This window comes from Arvicanthis niloticus, chromosome 1 (assembly GCF_011762505.2).
Source record: "Arvicanthis niloticus isolate mArvNil1 chromosome 1, mArvNil1.pat.X, whole genome shotgun sequence".
Classification (NCBI taxonomy): Eukaryota; Metazoa; Chordata; class Mammalia; order Rodentia; family Muridae; genus Arvicanthis; species Arvicanthis niloticus.
In genome coordinates, this window is record NC_047658.1 from 80,731,869 (window position 1) to 80,752,041 (window position 20,173).

The 20,173-nt window shown below is 44.9% G+C and overlaps 1 long non-coding RNA gene across 1 annotated transcript; it reads left to right on the plus strand.

Moving 5' to 3' along the window:
• Positions 1–251: 251 nt before the first annotated feature.
• On the plus strand, positions 252–19,923 carry LOC143435555 (uncharacterized). Its single transcript, XR_013105961.1, has 3 exons — positions 252–321; positions 609–791; positions 19,142–19,923. It is a non-coding gene; the product is annotated as an uncharacterized LOC143435555 (long non-coding RNA).
• The last annotated feature ends 250 nt before the right edge of the window (positions 19,924–20,173 follow it).

Genomic DNA, 20,173 nt, shown 5'->3' on the forward strand with positions numbered 1-20,173 from the left:
TTATGCATAGATTTTGGATAACATTTTATTGATGTTAAGGTGCCATGCATTTCAATACCCTACTGGAATTCCCAAAGATTAGCAAAAATAGATCTAGCAAATGTTAACCGATCCAGGATTACAGGTAAGAAATGTGAATGGAACCATTTAAGAGAGGTGCTGAGATAAAGGACTGTCAGCCACACAGGAAGGGCCTTGGCGGGTCCATTTCCTGTTACATCCACACCCAGGGAGGGGTTGACAGACACTGACACTGGAAAAACACAGCGCAGAAATCTCAGTCACCAGGAGCTGCAGACACTGTGAAGCCACCTGGAATTGGTAGGTCCCTGGAGTTTGGGGGTTTTCTGAACAGAGATAGGACCTCCTTCCGGCCTCACCCCATATGAAGTTTAGGGCTAGATGGTGCTGAATTCTCTCACCAAACCAGGGTCCAGAAAGTGACTGGAAAATAGACCAGCTTTTGTGTAAAGGGAAGTGTGCATTTTCCCTTTTAAGATGGGAGAGTTATTAGTGCTTGCCTAGTGTGCTCAAATTCCTGAGTTCAAAGCTCAGCACTGCATAAATCTGGGGCTGCGACACATATTTTGTAATCCTACCACTCACAGGCGAAGGCAGGAGGATCTGAAATTTGAAGACATTCTGGTTACATAGAGAGGTACAGCCTGGGCTACATGAGACCCTGTTTCAGAGAACAAAGGAAAAAACAAAACAAAACTCATCCTCCAAGAAGATGGAGCTGGGACCTGCCAGTGGAGAGCTGACAGGGGAAGCTGTCTGGACGATGCTGGGTGAGGTTTCTGAGGAACTTGCAGTGACTAGGAGGTCCACCCTACATCCAAGAACCCTTGGGCCTGTAGTAGAGTATGCTTGACCCTCTGTGACTCCTAGAGAGGTAAAAGGAAAAAGAAGGGCCTCTGAAATAAGAGGTAAAGATGGAGGTACTTACTCTTCCCTGCCTAGCCCTGGAGATGTGAAGAGCAGAAAGGAGGGAAAGCAGAAATGGGGAAGAGAAGAGCCCCAGCACTCCCACCCCACCCCACCCCACCCCACCCCCACCCCCACCCCCACTATGCGTCTCTGCTTTGGACTTTGAGTATTCAAAGCAGTAGGAGGGAGGGCCTTTGACACGAATGTGAGATTAGACATGGAGTTTTCTATCAGAGCAAATCCTTTAGGTCCACAAAAGTAGCCAGAGAGTCCTGAGGGGAAGGTGGTATAGCCTGGGTGAGAAAGCCTAACCGATTTTCTGTTTGAACAACCATGGGCTGGTTTGCAGAAGCAGAGTTCTGCATGGCAACAGGGCTTTGTCACTGATGCATGGAGGAGATTGTAGGTGTGTGTTTATAAACACAATTCATAGTTTATTCCACAGTGTGGGTTCATTTCTTTGTGATAGATTGTGTGTTGCCTTTAATTTGTGGTCCTTGGTAACATATCCTCCTAGGTATTATTCAGAAGAGGAACTTCAACCAGGTGGACCAATCTGTATTACAGTCCCTATCTCGGGTCTCATATAGCAGGTACAGCAAGCCTAAGCAGACTGCTGCTGCTGCTACTGCTGGTGGTAGGGTGTGTGTGTGTGTGTGTGTGTGTGTGTGTGTGTGTGTGTGTGTGGCCTTTGTGTTTACAGGAGAAGAGGCCACAGGCCTTGAGTACTTGAGAAGGAAAAGCCCACACCTTAGCTCTGATGTGTTCATTAGTAGACACAAACCACTTTGGCTCCTCAGGAATCCAGGTGAACTTGTCTCCCACCCAAGCCCATTTTGCCACACCTTCCCCTCCCATTCCCTTGCCCTTCTCCAGCTCAGCTCAGATTAGAATTGCCACTGTGATTAGTTATTGTTAACTATTTCAAAAATATGCAAATTCTAGGGCTGGGGGATGGCTTAGTGTTTGCTGAGCAAACATGAGGACTTGAGTTCAGATCCTCAGGTCCCAAATCAAAGTTAGGCTTGGATTTCACATGCTTGTAACCCCAGCACGGATCAGGGAGGGCTAGACATAGATCCCAGGAGCCTGCTGTGAGCCAGTTCAGGCAAAATGGCAAGCTTTTGGTTCAGTAAGAGGCCAAGACACTGTCTTAGAAAATAAGATGGGGAAGAGATAAAGGAAAGACATCCTGACGTCAACATCTAGCATCCTCACAGGCCTACCTGCAGTGGAAGTACATACACACACAGACATACACACAGACACACACACAGAGACACACACATGACACACGCATAGAGACACACACAGACACACACAGACACAAACACAAACACACACAGACACATATATACAAACACACACACACAAACACATACACACACATAAAGACACACAGAAACACAGACACACACACAAACATTCACACTCACAGACACAAACACACACAAAGACACACAGACATATACAGAGACACATATATACAGACACACACACAAACACATACACACACAAAGACACACAGACACATATATACAGATATACACACACAGCAAAACAAAACAACACAAATACCAACTCTCCCTCTGGTCCCACTAAGATCTATCGCTATAATTTTCTAGTGTCTCTTCGTGGTTCTACACATAGTTACGATCTAAAAGTACTGTAAAGAATGTCAGGCAGAGGCCACTTTACCTAGTTAGGCAAACAGAGCGGAGCTCTATGGAGCCCAGCTCCGGGCTGCTGCAGCTAGGCCTGGCAATGCCTGGGGCTCAAACTCAGTCCTTTGTACAGCTACATCTTCCCTTATCTGACTCTCTTGACTGTGTGCTATCAGCAACAGCCACAGATGGAATATTTAAATATCAAAAATAGGTGTGCAAATCAAACATTTACTGATGACAAATCATAAAGAAATTTATTTTAAAACAATTCTCTGGTATACACATAATTTTATCACTTATTAAAGACAAAATCTAATTTGCATACTAATGAAACAGGTATGTTTATTTCTATGTGGAGAAATAAATTGTGGCTGAATGTTTGGTTCTTCAGGATGCAGAAAATCATCAATGTTTTCTCAGAGCTTCCTGCTTCTTGACTTTATAACCGTCAGTGCTGAAGACATTGCTTTATGTAAACACGTAGTTCTAAACGGGAGTGCTATGTTCAGGGCCATGTCAGAAAGCAGTGGTAATTTTCTTCTAATCCCAAAATGAATTAACTGAACAACTTGAAAAAGTTTAAAAATTATGTGTTTGGATGTGTGTGTGTGTGTGTGTGTGTGTGTGTGTGTGCTTGTGTACATTGTAAGCAGGTGTGCTGGGAGACCAGAGGCCTCAGGTGCTGAAGCTACAGGTAGTAGTTGTAAACTGCCTGATATGGGTTCTGGGAACTGAACCTGAGTCCTCTACAAGAGTGATACATTCGATGCCCTTAACTACAGAGCCATCTCTCCACCTCCATTGGATGATATATGTTGGGTTTTGTTGTTTGTTTTTGTTTTCCAAGACAAGATCTTTACTATACAGGTCTGGCTGTCTAGAACTTACTATGTAGATTAGGCAGGCTTTGAACTCACAGAGATCTGTCTGCTTCTGCCTCCTGACTACTGGGATTAAAGGCACTATGTATGACAGATTTTTTTTTAAAAAAAGAAACTCAGATCAGCAACTCCAGAATTTTCTAAAAATCAAACATCTTAACAGAATGCAATCTGATGATGTATACACTGAGGAGGAATTGAAGGTAGGGAAATATTAAAATTCCTACCATTAAATCATTCTGTTTCTATAAGAGCAGAAAATTATTCATGCCTTTAATCCGAGCAGAGACAGGTGGATTTCTGTGAGCTCAAGGTAAGCCTTGTCTATAGAATGAGTTGAGTTCCAGGCCAGTCAGAGCTACATAGTGAGATCCTGTCCAAGAAGAGAGAGAGAGAGAGAGAGAGAGAGAGAGAGAGAGAGAGAGAGAGAGAAGAAACTTCTTCAAAGCCCTTACAGCTAGAACCTGAGCTGAGGGCTGAGGCATGTTTGTCGCAGGCTGAGCTTCTTGGCACTGGTTTATAGGCAGGGCAAAGTGCCTATGCTGTGTGTTCAGAGCCCAGCCTGCCACAGAGCTCGGTAATGTAGCTGGAGTAGTGTTACTATTAACACCTTAGCTCCCCTATGTGTTTGGTTTTGAATTAATTGTTTGTTCAGTGTACATCCAGACACATTGTATTGTTGCTAAGTTTCACAACCCCTACACTCAGGACTCACCATTTGAGAAGCTGGGACTTACCAAACTAGTGCCCCACACAGAAGGCACACCATGGGCAGGAAACTGGGAGCACCAGCAGGATGACCCCACACCATCTTGTGCTGAGGATGGAGATGTCATGATGGGGGTGATACTGATGATGGTTGATGTCTCCAACTTGTTCTCTCACTGGGGAGTCAGAGGACCATGCTGTCCTTGAACTGGAATCTCCCAATAGTCTCCCTGGCAGGATCCTCAGCTGTGGCATCCTCAGCAGCCTCTCATGTGGCTATAGTTGAAATTCTTTTCCATATAAATTTTGCAGGAGTTGACATTCTTGAGACCAGAGGAACAAGATCCTAGGGACTTGTTTTGCGTCTTTTGGTTCCAGGCTTACAAATTTAGCAGGCCCGTCCTTTCTGCTTTCCATCTCCAGGGAGTGTGTGCTGTGTCATAGCCTCCATGATCAGAGGCGGATCCGATCTCCAGGCTCCTTCTCTATCACTCCATCAAGTGAGGGGGACAGCCGAGTGTTTCTAATGGGAAGTGTGATTAGAGCTTGGGAAAGTCTTGGAAGGCTGAAGCTAACAGCTCAGTCCCAGCCCAGCCCTACCCATGAGCTTGACACAGTGGAATAGGAAGGGCATTTGGCTTTCACAAACTTTGTCCTTGCCCAGAGCCTTTAGTTGCTTGCCTCTGCCTCTCTGACTGGGTGTTTCCTCTGCTCTCACCCGACTCCCATCCTTTCCCCGCACCTTCTCTTCTCCATGCCTAGGATTTCTGTCCAGAGCCTCGAGTCTGGAGTTTAGAGTAGCTCCTGTATCTTTGGTCCAGGAGATGGTTGGGCCCTTGGACCATTCTGCCCAACACCTCAGAGTCCTTCCTGGGAACCTCTTTGGGTTCTGTGTGCTAGCTGGGAAACAACCAAGGCTGGGGGGAGGAGGAGCATCACCTCAGCTTTCCTGGGAGCAATGAGAACTGTAAACAAAAAGCCAAGGTCTGTGCCTTGTCCTCCCCTTCTCCCAAACCCCATTCCCCTCCCCCCTCCACTTCTCACAAAGATCAAATTGCCTTTCACCCATTGCCTGCTGTTAGTGTCTGTGTGCTTGGCATTAAGCTAATTTACACGGACAGTCTTACCTAGTTTCCAATTGTAGATGAGAAAATACAGATACATAAACAGGTTAAGGTTGTTTCTTTCCCAAGACCATGCCACTAGCAAGAGCTAGATTCTTTTCATTTGGTTTGGTTTGGTCTTTTAAGACGGGGTCTTTCCATGCATCCTTGGCTGTCCTGGAAATATACTGTGGACTAAGCTGGCCTTGAACTCAGAAATTCCCTTGCCCCTCCCTCCTGAGCACTGGGTTGAAGGTGTGTGCCACCATGCCTGCCCAGGAGCTAGACTCTTAAAAGTCCATGTGTCTGTACTGGGTGGGCTGGAGCTAGAGAAACTGTTTTAAGACAAGGGATTCAGTCAGCCCAAAGCAAACAAGGAAAATATAGAGGTAGAAAAACAACTTCCAAACTCATCCTGACCAGTGGGTGAGGCAAATGTATCTAAGTACCAGGTCAAGGGGTATGCAAATGGATCTGTGGGCTGAGGATGGGAAGGAGACTTCAGCCTGGAGAAAGACCCAGAATCTAGGTCAGGAATTAGACCTTGGCCCCTGGCTAAGATGCAGAACAGGGTCTGTGTTATTATCTAGGGAGGAGGTCACCCCTATGAGAATGCAGGAGAAGGCATCTACGTAAAGGACCAGTCTTTAGGGTGAACCAACACATGATCAGGCACAGGGTGTCATGTGATAGAGCATGGAGGACACGCAGGTGTCCACAACTACTCCTGGCTCAGCTGTTGCTGGATCTGAAGAGAGGAAGGGAAACTAGAGCAGGAATCTCCCCTCCAGAGGTCTAGACATTGGATCCAAAGCTCAATAGCAACTGCATCCTGAGCCATGGATGGAGGACACTGGCAAATGTCCTGCTTCCTTTTGGATGAGGCCAGGCACTGAGAGGCATGACCACACACGCCCAAATTAAGAAGCCTAGAAGGGCAAGCTACAGGGTAAGGAAGTGGGTCACACCTGCTAAGATCCTAACGAAAGTTCCTATGAAAGTTTGTCTATTGCTAGCTAACAGATGAAGCCCCTGTCCTCCTGGTAGAACAGACATTAGCTCGAGGATTAGTTTAAGGAGAGCCCAGACCATCTCAGGAGATGAAGGAGAGTCTAAGATTTCCCTTTCTTATTGCCTTATTGGCTGAGACTTCCTTATTTCATGAGTAACAGTGAATAGTCCAAGAGAGATAATGACCAAACACTACAAGTCAATAGATACTTGTCACCATACGCTACATATTATTTGGATAGAGAAAGTGAAGCTTACGAGGTAATGACTGTGTCAAGGATGTGATAATAGATGACGACTATCAGTCCCGGGATTTGAACTCAGGTGTAAACTAACACTCATAACCAAGGTCTCTTACATGGCTGTTCCCTGGAATTACAGCCTAGGTTGCTGAACCCACAAGTAGATGGATGAATGTGTTCTTCAAAGGAGCCAGCCAGAGGCCCAAACAGACCTATGGTTACATTTGCCACTCTTCTTGTTGCCATGACCAATTATCTGATATGAAGCAAATTAAAAGAGGAAGATTTTTTTGTTGGCTCATGGTCTTCGGGCATACCATCCATCACAGACAGGAAAATATGTCAGCGAACTGAGATCCGTGATGGCAGAATGTGTAGTTGGGACTCCGTATCTCCTCACATCTTGATGGAGAAGGAAACAGAGAATTATTAAGACGTAGGCTTGGTCTATAAAATTCCTCAAGGCCTATCCCAAGTGGCCCACTTCCTCCAGAGATGCTCTACCTTGCAAAGGCTCCTCAACCTTCTAAAATGACACTGCCAGCCAGGGGCCAGGTAGGTGCTCAAACAGACGAGTCTTTGGGAGACATTTCACATTCAGACCTCAGTAATGGGGCAATAAAGTTCAAATGAAATCGAACATTAGATTCCTAAGTCACATCAGAATTCACTGGAAGATATTCTAACATGAGGTCAAGGCCAGGAGCCCATTGACTGGAAATGAGTGGAGAACTGCAGCCCCTGTGTGTCCTAGGCATGAGCCTCATTAGAAAACATGCCCTAGGCATTCTCAAAACACCAGGCTTGTCACTGTGATGTCTCTAGTCTTGTCTTCAGTGTATGTCATACTGTTCAAGATAAATGCTTAAACAGGTAACCTCTCTCAGAGTTGGAAAAGCAAAATTCTGGTTCTAGAACAGATAAATTAGAATAACCACTAAGGCAAACATAGATCTGAGGAGACTTTTCCTCCCTAGACATGAAATTCTTTGCACATATTTCAGAAATTGGTAGGTAGAAGTGAACACTGGGAATCCAGGAAATGGCTTGCAACTCACTCCAGCAGCAAACCCAGCCTCATCCCAGGGTCCAAGAATTACAGGGAGACAGACTACCAGGCAGTGATGAACTGATCAAAACCTAAGGCAGAAAGAAGACCCACAAACACTGTTAACAGGATGGTGACACAAGAAAAAACGTGTCTTAGAGGTGGATGTCTCTGATGCTAGGAGGATGAGGTTTGAGTGTGAAATGTACCCTACAGACTCATGAGCTTGATGGTGTTGTTCGGGAAGGCCGCGGAATCTTTAGAAGAGAGAGCTTTGAGAGAGAAAGTGGGTCATCTGAGGTGGGCCTTGAGTTTTACAGCCTGGCCCCACTTTGTGTCCTTTATCTGCCTCCTGACTGTGGACATGATGTGGCCATTTGCTTCACTCTCCTGCCTTCCTACCATGATGGACTGTATCATCTTGGAGCATGAGTCAAAACTAACTCTCCCTTCTTGTGGAATGTTTGGTCACAGTGAAGAGAAAAGTAACTATGACAGAGGAGAAATATGTTCTTGGGGGTGGGGGGTTGGGGTACAGTGGGGGAGACAGAGAGCTGTGCATGGTGCTTTCTCTACTCTGCTTCACCTGTGACCATGCCTCTTGCAAGCTCTCTGCTGGCTCAACTATGTCTGTTGCTATGTGCTGGGAGACACATTATTGGGCTGGGGAGAGAGCTTTGCTCCTCCCTAATTGGGAAGCGAGCTGCAGCTGAAAGCAGCTTGCTTCCTTGTGTAGAACACTGGCCTGAACACTTCCTACACTGACTCCAGGCCTCCTTCAAAGCCCACTCTCAGCAGCTCTGTATCCCTGTTAGCTCACCCCTCACCCAGGACTGTGGGTCTTGCCGCAGTGCCCCACTGCCTTCTCCAGGTGTTGGGCCAGATACTCTGGTGTTCTCCAGGTGTTGGGCCTTCTCAGGGCCAGTTGTTTCTCCAGGTGTTATCTCTACATCCTCGGGCCCCGTAGGCTTTGTCTCTCTTGTTCCTCCCACTATCAAGGACAAAGTTGGATTCTGTTTAGGAGCTGAGTACCAAGGAGAAGCAAATGCCCAGGGCCAGCTCTTTCCTTCTCTTCTTCTCGTCATTGACTATTCTTTGATGATTTTCCCCCTCCACTTCCCACCCCACCAACCCTCCCAGCTTATAGAATTTTCCAATTATCTGCTCAGAAGTATCACACCTGGTCTTTTCCTCTCACTCTCCTCTTCCTCCTCCCTTTCTTCTTCTTCTCCCAAGCTCCTGACCACCCACACAAGAGTCTGGACATTGGGGAAGACAAGTCACAGTGCCCAGGACAGGTATTAATGGGAATAAAAGCTACACGATGGAGTTAAAGAATTTGCAAGCTCAGCGTTTTTGTTTTGTTTTGCTTTATGACTCTCCTCGTATAACTCGATTAGTTCATTTGTTAATTCCAAGACACCCTGGCTAATTACAGACTGCACTATTCAGGTCAGGGCGCACACAGGTAGTCACCCTGTGGAAGCACTCTCTGTATCTGAGACCTGTTGCTAATTCCAAGCAATCCAGGACTTGGATTGCTCCATAGACTCCTGCACCTGTTCTTGGGCCACTGAGAGGGAGTTGTCCTTTCCACTTTCTGGGCCACTTTAGGGCATCCGAGTCACTGGTGGGATCCTGAGTTTTTGAAAAGACTAACAAGTCCTAAGAACCTGGAGAGTCTTACCTGACAGCCTCAATCTTAGTGACCATGCGTGGGATAGGGCAGACCCGCAACTGAAAGATACGGTTAAAGATCACACGTTTAGAAAACAATACTGGGACCCAGACCTTGAATTGGTCTCAGGCCTGGGCAGGACAGACGCCTTGATTTTATCTTGGCATTGAAGAGACGCCTGGCTGCCTCCTAGTCAGCCTGGGTCCTTGCCTGACCCACTTTTCAAGACTCTCTGGCACTCTTCTCTCTCTGTGTGTGTCTCTCTTTCTTTCTCTGACTCTCTCTGTCTGTGTGTCTCTGTCTTTGTCTTTCTCCATCTCTCTCTGTCTCTCTGTTTTGCTGTCTGTCTGTCTGTCTGTCTGTCTGTCTCTCTCTCTCTCTCTCTCTCTCTCTCTCTCTGTGTGTGTGTGTGTATCTTTTTGTCCCTTCCTCCTCACCAATGCTTCTATGGTTTGTAAAGACTCAGAATCAGACATCTGGAGAGACGCCTCCATGGTAAGGAACACTGCTGCTTCCAGGGAACAGACCTCAGTTCCCAGTGAACCCATGGCAGCTCCCAATTATCTGTGACCCCAGTTCCAGGGACACCCTCTTCTGGCTCCTGTGGGCACCAGCCACATGACACAAGACACATGCTAGCAAAGCACCCATATACATACAAATTGTAAAAGTTTAAGCCTGGTGTGATGGTGCACACCTTTAATCTTAGCAGAGATAAGTGGATCTTTGTGAGTTCAAGGGCCGCCAGCACTTATATAGGCAGACCCTATCTCAAAACAAAACAAAACAAAACAAAAAAACAAAAAACAAAAAAAAAAACTTTTAAAAAAGACAGATATTCTAAATATGCTCCCTTTCTTGCTTACCCAGTATTCCCATGTTTCTAGTCCCACAGCTGTAGTAGGGCAGTTGGGCCACGTACCCAGATGGAGAGCTACATCTGTGCACAGCCCTCGTTCCCTCTCCCTACAGCCCTGTCGTCCGCCATGACTGTGCATGAACGTTCCTTCTCATTTTACCTCCTGTCACAAAGCCCTGTGCCCATGGAAGTGTGGGTCACATGATGTTTCCCTGTGCTGTGAGAGCCCCTCAGAAGAGGGTACCTGGCCAGGCAAAATGAATGTCACATGCCTCTAACCTTAACAATCGGGAAGGTGAGACAGCAGGAAGGAGACCTTGAGACCAACACTGAGTATGCTGCAAGACCCTGTCTAAACAAACAAACAAACAAATGAAAAGATGGTGACTGGATTCTATGCTGGGATGGATGCCTGCTAGTGTGGCAGATGGAGTAACAGTGGGCGGGAAGGACACCAGGGCAGGGGAGGGAGGCTTGGCAGAAGAGAATGGTCCAGCTGGGTGAAGTGGAGTGGGTGTTGTCCATTGCTGAAGGGAATCTAGGGCTTCCAGATTTATCCATACCCCTGACACTCCAAGCTTCCTAACACTGGAAGTGTGTCTTTTGCTACCAGCTCTCTCCCTCACGAGAGCTGACTGCTGAGGACCAAAGGAGTTTACCTTTTCAGGAGGACAAAACAGTTACTAATATTGCCAGTCACAACGGAATGGAGGGGAGAAGCTGGGGGTTGGGAGGACTGGGAGACTATTCAGGAAGTCCTGACAAACCATAGAGGAAGGATCGTTAAGAGAGAGGGTTGGTGAGAGAGCTCGTGGGTAAGGGTGCTTGCTACCAAGTCTAATGACCTGAATTCAGTCTCAGAAACCCACCTGGCAGATGGAGAGAACTGACCTATGAGAGAAACCCAAGTTGGAGAAGGATTCAATGTTCAGAAAGTTGTCTCCTGCTAAGGTGGAGTAGGTCACAGGGAAAGGTCCTGAGAGAAGGTTCTAGATAGCAGTCAACAGCCAGCAAGATACCAGGGATCCCATTCCACACTATTAAAGAATCAAATTCTGTCACCAACCAATGGAGTTTGACAACACATCCTTCCCCATTCAAGCTTCCAGATGAAGACACAGCTGCTAAATTGTTATTTCATCCCTATGTGACCCTGAGCAGACTCAGCTACAAGCCACCGGCCTCCTGACCTACAAAGACTGGGGTGATAAACTGAGGTTCTAAGGGGCTACACTCTGGTGACTTGCTACTCAGCAATACAAATCCAAACCTTCAAGGCTGGTCTCAGTGGGTAAAGGTACTCACTGCACAAGCCTGACAACCTGGGTTCAAGTCTCAGAACCCACATAAAGGTGGAAGGACAGAGCTGACTACACAGTTGTCCTCTGCTCTCCACACACATGTCATAGCACACATATGCCTTCCCACCATGCATGGACACACACACTCATAATAATAAATGAAAAATTTAAACTTATTAAAAATTATGTAACCATTGACTTTTCAGAATAAGAATATATTTCCTGTTAATGTCTGGTTTGCTCAGGGCTGTTGGGGGCCATGTCCCACGACACTGCAAGGTTATCAGCTGTTGAGTACCCTGCAGAGGAAAGGTTTTGAGCTAAGCTTAGAAGGGCTGGCTGATAGGTGCAACTTAATTCCTTTAATAAATACTGGTTATCTATGACTTACAGATATCGACTATCTGCTAGTCATGGGCTGAGGTTGTGGTAGTAAATAACTAAATTATCTGCTTTGATAAAGCTATGTTCTAAAGAGAGTTGTATTAAAGATAACTAAAGGGCAAAAAGAATACAATACAGAAGTATTGAGAACTGTAGGCTAAGGTGTGCTTTAGGAGAGCTGAGGCTGTTATGTATGGGGTTCCCTGGTAAGGTTAAGGGGGCATCTGAGAGGGGGTCTTGGAGCTGAAACCTAAGATGAAAAAGAAGTTAGGTGCCGGGCGGTGGTGGCGCACGCCTTTAATCCCAGCACTTGGGAGGCAGAGGCAGGAAGATTTCTGAGTTCGAGGCCAGCCTGGTCTACAGAGTGAGTTCCCGGACAGCAGGGCTATACAGAGAAACCCTGTCTCGAAAAACAAAAAACAAAAAACAAAAACAAACAAAAAAGAAAAGAAAAAAGAAAAGAAAAGAAAAAGAAGTTAGCTGGGCCAGAGAGATGGCTCAGTGGTTAAGAGTACTGGCTGATCTTTCAGAGGACCCGGGTTTGATTCCCAGCTCCCACACAACAGCTCATTGCAACTCCAGTTTCAGGGAATCTGACACCTTCTGGTCTCTGAGGCTACTGCACACATGTGGTACGCAAACACAAATGCAGATCAAACACTCATACACATACAATAAAATAAAGAAGCCAGCTATGCAAAGAATTAGAAGTCTCACTTATGGGGTGGAGAGATGGCTCAGTGGTTAAGTGCACTGGCTGTTCTTGGAAAGGACCTGGACCTGGGTTCTGCTCCCAGCACCAACATGGGGGGGGGGGGGCGGTCACGACCACCCATAACCCTAATTCCAGTGGATCTGCCTTCCTGTTTGGAACTTCATGGGGCTTACACATAGTACAGGCAGAACACTCATAGACATAAAGTGAAACAAATACTTTTAAAAAGACATTGGTTTTTTTTTTTTCCCCCCTAAAAAGAAAATCTCAGCTACAGCCCTTTGGAGGCTGAGGATCTTGGGATCAGGGCCAGCCTGGAATACACAGTGAGATCCTACCTTGAAGAAAAGAAAGACAGGCTGGAGAGATAGCCCAGTGGGTACAGTAATTTTCTGTCAAACCTGATGGCCTATGTTGTAGGTACCTGGGACCTACATGGTGGAAGAGAACCAACTCTTGAAAGTTGTCTTCTGATCTCCACACACATGCCATGTCATGTGCACATATGCACATGTACACACACTACACACACACACAAATTATATATATATATATATATATATATATAGAGAGAGAGAGAGAGAGAGAGAGAGAGAGAGAGAGAGAGAGGAGCTAGGGCAGAGAAAGGAAGACGAGAGGGGAGAGGAAAAGAGAAGGGATGAAGATAAACAGAGGCAAAGGCAAAGGAAATAGCTCCAGGCTTTGCAAGCCTCTTCATAGTGAGGCAGATAGCTTCTGCTAGCCCTAAGACTGAGCCCAGGCTAAGCCCAGGCTGGAAAATCTCCCCAGAATCCTGTCCATTGAGGTCTCAGTATTCTAAATGCATGAGATCCCAGAAGCCCGCATGGTCTCAGCCTAGGCTCCCAGCTCTGGGTCTTACCCTGGGATCTTCCTCCCTCTTCCTGCTGCCAATGTGTTCTGTGGAAGTAGGTGAGACAAGCATCTCAAAAGTGTTTTCCAGGTGACACTCCCAATTGTGGGGAGATTAGATCCCTGTCAGACAGAAAGTGCTCTGTTCTCAGTGCTGACCCATGATCCCCTGGGAGAGCTTTTCTTAGAAAGTGTTTGTTTTCCCCGGGGGCCCTGGGTTATCTCAGCCCCACCCTATTTAGGCAGCCCAGGTTCTTCCCATGTTACTGCAGGGCTCAGGTTGGTACCAGCTTATGTGGGCAGCTTCTCTTGCCTTCCGCCTCTTCACATCCTGTAGTGAGACATCCAAATTCTTGGGAAGAAGGTCTTGGCTGACAAACTGCATATAAATATGGCCGAGCCCCCTCTAAGTCAAACACACCTCAGTCAAACCAGTGACCCACAAGGTCAGACATGAATCTGCACAAGGAACAGGAGTTCTGGCCTCCTGAAGCCTGTCAACTGTGCCTTCTCGTCTCCTGCCTGCCGCCATCCTGTGCTGCAATAGAGTCCCTCAGATTCACACAGATACTCTGGCCTTTATGTCCAAGCTCCATGTCAATGCACCTCTCCAAACATCTGTCCTTTGGTCGGTCTAGGGGTAAACATACTGGGGGTCTTGGACTCTTAAGGGGCTCAGACACGTACAAGCATAGAAGTGAGTAGAATTTCATGCAGAGAAACCCAAGGCTCTGGGCATTGAGTTCTAGAATGGGCTGTGTGGCATATCTGTTTGGCTGTGCAGCTTCCATACTCTGTGGCCAGGAGCACAGCTGGAGAAAGTGGAAAAGTACAGGTTCCTTTTGCTTAGCCCTAAGGAAGCCGCTGAACAAAGCCTTTCTAGTGCCTTTAATAGTTCTGCCTCTCCTGGGTTTTCAAACAATTCCACATTTTAAGAGTTATTTATTTATTTTATTTATACAAGTACACTGTGGCTGTCTTCAGACACACAAGAAGAGGGCATCAGATCCCATTACAGATGGTTGTGAGCCACCATGGGGTTGCTGGGAATTGAACTCAGGACCTCCAGAAGAGCAGTCAATGCTCTTAATTGCGGAGCCATCTCTCCAGCCCACAATTCCATTCTTAATAGAATTTTACTTACATTTGTTCTCATATATTCTAAATTTATAGATAAGATACAAAAAGAGCTTAAAGGATTCCCACTTGCTTTCTTTCTGTGAACACAAACACTGCCATGCTTGCAGTGACTTTTGATGAGCCATTGAAGAAGAAACTGCAAACATCTTCACCTCTGAATCTCTCAGTATGCACTCTCTTCCTCACCACCCCCACCTCTCTGTGTGTGTGTGTGTGTGTGTGTGTGTGTGTGTGTGTGTGTATGAACGTGCCAGTTCAGGAAAGCACAGCACTCATGTGGAGATCAGAGGGAAACCTTGGTAAAGGTTCTCAGACTTGTTTTGGGGTCTCTCATGGCCTCGAACTAATTTACCATACAGCACCTTATCAAAACTGGAAGCTTCTAGGAACCTGCCTGTCTCTGTCCCACCTTGCTATTACAGTCAGGGCCACCACACTTCAATTTGGGGGTGGGGTCTGAACTGAGGTCCTCACACTTTTCTGACTGAGTGATTTCCCCAGCCCTGGTATGTACTTCCTATGGACAAGGGCATTTTGTCACATAGCCAGAACACAACCATTAAAGTAAGGACATTGAACTACGGGAGAAAAAAGCTATTGCATACTGTATATTTTGATTTTGTCAGTTCCAGTACGATCTTTTAAGCATTAAAAAGAATGTGGCATTTGATTGTTAATTTTTTTTTTAATTCTTAATTTGCAACAGTGAATAAAAAAATTCTAGAAAGAAACTGTTTGACTGAATACAAACTCCTGGAAGGCATCTGTGTCTGTAGAGACCGATGGACAGATTGGAATTTCAGTATATGAAGAGACAGATTTTATAAATTCAGAGGTTAATTGATTATTTTATCTTGGGCTAGTTTTAGCTTCTGGGCCAGCCATTCCCCTCCCCACTCTGCATCTGAACCAACTCCTCATGATAATAAAAACATCTTAGACACTATTAACTTAGCAGAACACTGGCTCCCCCCAGTCCAAGAGTCATCAGAGAGCATCTTGGGTCTAGAGAAAAACTTCCCCCTGTCTTTTCTTCCTCTCTGATATACTCGCCAACATATTTTAAATTTGCTTTGATTTATGGCTTTCTTTGTTTTGTAAAACTAGAAAAACTTCATGAAACTGCTTCCATGTTGGGACATGGGATTTGAAGTAACCTAAATCTCTGTTCCCTGGGCCATGGCCTCTTATAATGGCTCCAGAATAAACTATCTCTTACTCCCTTTTAGATGAGAGTTTCTGTATTGGTATAACCCTTTCTCATAGATCTTTGTCTTTTGATATTGATCATTTAAAGGACACAGGCTACTGTTTTTTACAGTGTGCCTCAACTTTAATTGTCTGATGTTCCCCCTTGATTAGATCCAGGCCACATGTTTGGGACAGAACACTTCCTGAGTGAAGCTGTGTTCTGGGTACTCTCACCAGGAGACCCATGATGTCACTTTGCCCTGTTATCAGATATGTGCTGATTTACGTAGAGTATTAAACCATTAAAACATCCTGCTCTTTGATATTGTTTGGAAACACATTCTTCCCTGTTATGTGGATTTTTTTTTTCTCTTAGAATTGCTCTATCTGAGCTGAAGAGATGGCTCAGTAGTTTAGGGAGCTGACTACTCTTGCTGAGGGCCTGAGTTCAGATTCCAGTACCCATATGGTAGCTCACACTGCCTATATAACTCCAATTCTTCACATAGGCTCACACATATACACATCATTAAAAAAAAAAAAAAACTTTAAGAAAAACAATCACTTAGTCTAACAGATATATATTGCAAATATGTATTGACTTCAATTTTTTTCAATAACTTTACTTATTAAATAACAAAAATCAGGTCAAATTGATTTTAGCAATATATTTTCTTTAACTCACATATCCAAAGTATTGTCATTTCATCATGTAAATGATTGCATGTATTGATGTAATCATTAATTAATTAATTAATTAATAATGGGATATTTAAAAGTATTTTTGGCATTTTATCTTTCCTGTTTGTTTTTGAGACAAGATCTCACACAGCCCAGGCTGTCCTCCACCTCACCGTGTAGCTGCTTCTACCTCCTAAATGCTGGGTCACAGGCATGCACAACTATTTTAGTTAACATGCTGGCATTTGAACTCAGAGCATCACACATGCAAAGCAAACACTCTATTAACTGAACTACACCTTTAGTCTCTGACACTATGCTTTCAGAAGTCCTGCATCTACTGCATACCTACAGTTCACTTCTGTTCAGGACAGCCATATGACTGGTGCTCATTGGACATATGTTGTTCACCATGGTGAACAACTGTCTAATTTGGAACTTGCTTTTCAAAGTCCTATAGATGTACCATGGGTTTAACTAACTCACCACTTTTAGAAGCTACAGTTCTTGTCAAATGTTTGTCTTTAAAAATAGGGACTCTGGGAAGAGTCTTGATGTTGATTCATCAAGCTTACCAGTGTTGTGCCAGCTTTAGAACTGTTGGTGTGGCCAAGCTGCTTTTTACAAAAGACTGTGTAGATTTCCACATGTGTAGCACTGTATAAGACCCCTGACTTGTAACCACACCTGGCTATCACCCAGGGTCCCAGCACTCTAGCCTTCTGCTGTTTTAACTTTGCAAGGAAGCTGTAGCTAGGCACTTCTGCTGTGCCCATTTCCTCCTTTTTTTCTCGTTTTTATTGGATATTTTATTTATTTACAATACAGATGTCATCCCCTTTCCCCATTTCCCCTCCCTAGAACCTCCTATCCCATCCTCCCTCCTCCTCTTTTATGCTTTTATATCATTTTAATTACATGCATGTATTAAGATCAGTTCTAGGTTGAGGGTCTAGCAATATAATAGATGCAAATACAATAATCACAAATAGTCAAAGAAAAAGCAAGGCATTAATCCCAATTACGTGAACACTCCCATGATCACTGTTTCTAAGGGCTTATCAGGATGACCAAAGTATCTGAGCCTACTTCCCTGTCCTAGCCCAAGGTCATTTTCATGTCTGAAGCCTACTTCTTTGTTCTAGCCTAATATTTAGGTTCCTGCCTGAAGCCTACTTCCTTACCTTTGGCCAATGTCATATTCCTGACAAGCAGCCCTTTTCATTGTCCTTGGCCCATGTCAGATTCTTTCCAAGCAGCTCAAAGGCTCTCTGCCTCTCCCCTTTTTTATTTCATGAACAAGACTGAGCTTGTCGTAGGTTGTTCTGACAAGAATGCCTTTCTTACCCATCATGGAATATGCATTATCAAAAGCAATGCACTTATGTCTTAGGTTGGTAAGGCTCTGTGCAGAATCTCACCCATTCTTGGCTTGCCAGCCTGTTAATTTAATAACTCTGTCTGGGGGTCCATTTTCAGGTTCAAGCCATGTACTTGGCTGCCAACATCTTCATGTTGTTGAAGAAAAGTTTTAATACAATGGGCAGGAATAAAAGTATTCCCAGGACAAAAAGGGCTAGCATGATCCAAAACATAACTCACAGACCATATGAAGCCCAAGAAAAAGAAAGACCAAAGTGTGGGTGTTTCGGTCCTTCTTAGAAGGAGTAACAAAATACTCACAGGAGCAAATATGAGACAATGTGTGAGGCAGAAACTGGAGGAGAGACCATCCAGAGACTGCCCCACCTGGAGATCCCTCCCAGATGCAATCACCATATGCAAACACTGTTGTAGATGTCCAGAAGTGCATGCTGACAGGAGCCTGATATACCTGTCTCCTGAGAGGCACTGCCAGAGCTTTACATATACAGAGGCAGATGCTCACAGCTAGCCACCAAACTGACCACAGGGTTCCCAGTGGAGGAGTTAGAGAGAAGACTGAAGGAATTGAACAGGCTTGTGGCCCCATGGGGAGATCGACAATACCAACCAACCAGAGCTTCCTGGGTCTAAACAGCTAGCCTGGGAACACACATGGAAGGACCCTTGTCTTTAGCTGTATTTGTAGAGGAGGATGGACTTGTTAGGCATCAGTGGGAGAGGAGGGCCTTGGTCCCTTGAAGGCTAGATGCCCCAGTGAGGGGAAATTTGAGGGAGGGGAGGTAGGAATGGGTAGGTGGATGTGGGCACACCCTCATAGAGATAGGAGGAAGAAGGATGGGTTAAGGGGTTTCTAGGAGTGGGGAATGGGGAAAGGGAGGTAACATCTGAAATGTAGATAAATAAAGTACTCAATAGTAAAAAAGAAAAAGAAAAACAAACAAATAATGGAACTGGCTCTGGCAGTTGAACATTTGAGACTCTTTAGCACCAATTTAACATTACCCATATTACGTGGATTCCTTATAATTGTCAAGGACAAGAGACTGTGGAACAGGCCCATGGAACTTTAAAACAATATCTTCATAAAATAAAAAAAGGGGGAGATATACCCTTGTACACCACAAATTTATTTAAGTTGTATTCTTTTTATTTTTTATTTTTTTATTTTAAAGTTTGTTTTTAAAAAATTTGGATGCCAAGGAACTTTCTGCTGAGTGTCTATGGCACTCTACAACTAGGCATACTTATACATAGGTGAAAGGGAAGGATCCACTTACTGGCATAAGGCATGGTCCTGATCAGGTATTAAATATGGCAAAGAGGGTATGTTTGTGTTTTTTCTGCAGGATGCTGAAGAAGCATGGTGGCTGCCAGAGTGATAGGTGAAACATGCTGATGCTGGGACAAAGAATGATGCTGACCTGTGAGCTTGCTGAGTGCCCTGACAATGGTGACTGGGAAGCTGTATTGGACATACGTTCCCGACCCACCATTGCTTACCTATACCCCTAATGAGACAAACTGCCTTGCCTCAAGTTTTGAGACCTTGTGGAACAGAGAATCAAAAAGAGAAGTTATAATGACTCTTGTATTGTTCTTAAATGTGACCAGTTATTCAGACTCAATCATGGACTGGTCTAGAAATCAATCCAATATTGGAAATAACATTCTTCATTTGGAAGTCTGGTTCTGAACATTTTCAGAGACATATCTGGAAATTAGCTGCAGTTTTCTATGATGTTATGTTAGCAAGAGATAAAGTTGGGGCAGGATCTGGATTTCAAACAGGTGTTAGCACATGTGTTAAGGCTCTTTTAATTTGTTTCTTCTACAGTATTTAATGTAAGTTGCATTGATTGTATACATTCTAATTGTGTTTTGAAATCCAGCATGTCAGTTATGGAGGTCTATCAAACAGCTTTTGTTTTAGTGTCCTGAGTATCACAGAACCTTGGTATTCTAAAAATAGCTTGCAAGTGCTGGAAGAAGTGAGTCAGGCTTTAAACAGAAGCAAGAGGGTAGTGGGCTTGATTATTGCTGGTATAACAGCTTTAATTACATTAATTGCTAGCACCACTGCTTCTGCAATTGCTGTGACACAAGAAGTTAAGACATCCCATTTCCTTCTGCTGACACCTCCCCCTCTGCGCTCCCACCTGCCCTGTGCACAGGATGCTAAGGTGAACGGACAGCATCCATATTCTTCTTGGTTATGGGTGTTTGGTACTGTTTGGTACTGTAAGTGGAGAAGAAATAAGTGAGTGGGGCAAAAGTGAGGTCAGGCAATACCTTTCCCAAGATCCCTTGCACCTAAGTGGTTATGGCTTGGCTTGGTCCCTCTGAGAGAGACCACAGCTCCCATCACAGCTTTCCCTAGG